The following is a 1,832-nucleotide window of genomic DNA, read 5'->3' as shown; positions in this document are numbered from 1 at the left end:
CTACAGCGAGTGAACACCAATATAAATGTAGGCAGCTGCTGCAAAGAATAGCCAAGCAATGACTGTGGGAAGACTGAACGCAGATGAAAGATTCAGAGACGATCTTGTATTTATAAGGAGTCTCATACTCAAGAAATGTGTCTTCTTTCTTCTGACATGCACGACAAAGCGTTTGTTCATTCTTATTATCCCAGGCGGGCTTTGAAGCAGAGAAGTGCCTGAGGACTTTGTTCCAGGGAGGAGTGTTTAGATGCAATCTGAAAGAGATGTGGAGAGCAGCCCAAGCTCTATCATCGAGGTGGAACTTGTCCAGAGCCCCTTTGGAGCTGGCAACACCCTATTACGCTACAGCGACTGCCGGGTACATATCTACCCCTCTGTGGTATGGCTCTGATACTATTATTAGTAATAGCACCCCAGCAGCTTCAGTCTGAAAAGCTCCAGTTAGAGGTGGGGGCCCTGATGGTGTGAGTCACTAGGCAAACACTTATTAAAAAGACAGGCCCTGCTTTCAGTCTGGTTTAGGCTATGCTAATTCTAGACCGCTCAGAGACACCACCTATTCCCTGTGATAGCCCTACAGCTGGTTTAGCTGGCTTTGCTCTTCTTCTGGCCCAGATATTGAAGTACACTTAGACACCTAACTGCTCTTGACATTAGATAGGTTCCTTAATAATTTTAAAAATCTGCCCCTTTGTTTCGGTTAGCTTGCAAAAATACTTTACTCAGAATACGAAGTCAAAATAGTGCCACCCAAAAAATCCTCATCAGGAAGGACACAGCAATCTGTTGCAGTGACAATAAATCAACTGAGGAGTCTGTCACCTTCTTTTCTTCATCACTTGAGAGTTTTTTACAACTGTAAGTGAAGTAATGGAGCACTTTCTTCAGGCATCTTATATTTGATAAGAAGATGCAACGTATTAGACAAAGCCTCTATGAGAAAGGTGTGTATGTGTATCTTGTGCTACATGAGAACTAAACACAACAGAGTAGCTAGTAGAAGTAGAAAGTGGGTTTGTGGAGTTTTGCATGTCACAGATAGACACGTAGACAGACAAGAAATTGTAAAAGCTCAAACAGCACACCTTTGCTGCTGCTAAACACATCCCTCTGCAAGAGCAGGGACTGCAGCAACTCTCCCATGATGAAAGGCTGGGCGTGCTGGGACTGTTCAGCCTGGAGAAGGGAAAGTTCAGAGGGATCATATCAATGTACATAAATATCTGAAAGGAAGGTGCAAAGAAGAAGGGACTAGGCTCTTTTCAATGGTGTCCAGGGACAGTACCAGAAGCAATGAGCACAAAATGAAGCACAGGAAGTTCAGTCTGAACATCAGGAGGTGTCCAGGGACAGTACCAGAAGCAATGGGCACAAAATGAAGCACAGGAAGTTCAGCCTGAACATCAGGAAACAGTTTGTTACTGTGAGAGTGACCAAACACTGATACAGAGACGTGGAGTCACTATCCTTGGAGATATTCAAAAACTGTCTGGGCATAATTGTGGGCAACGTGCTCTAGGTGACCCTGCATGTGCAAGGAGTTAGACCAGGGGACCTCCAGAAATTCTTTCCAACTTCAACCATTCTGGGATTCTGTGAAAAGCCTGGAGCCATTATTTGGTTTTGAAGCATTTGGAATATCTCAAACACCTGTTGGATAAGAAAGTGAGAAAACAGAGTCTGTTTCACATACTTATAGGGATGTTGTAATTGTCCACATTTCCTAAAGAGACACACAAAAGTCTCCGATGACCACAAGGACCTTTGAATCCAATGTCTACTTAGGCCAGTGGTATTTGTTCAGAATGATACTATCTATGCTGACCTTT

Source organism: Acanthisitta chloris, unplaced genomic scaffold, assembly GCF_000695815.1.
Source record: "Acanthisitta chloris isolate BGI_N310 unplaced genomic scaffold, ASM69581v1 scaffold4859, whole genome shotgun sequence".
Taxonomy (NCBI): domain Eukaryota; kingdom Metazoa; phylum Chordata; class Aves; order Passeriformes; family Acanthisittidae; genus Acanthisitta; species Acanthisitta chloris.
Note: the sequence above shows the minus strand (reverse complement) of the source record.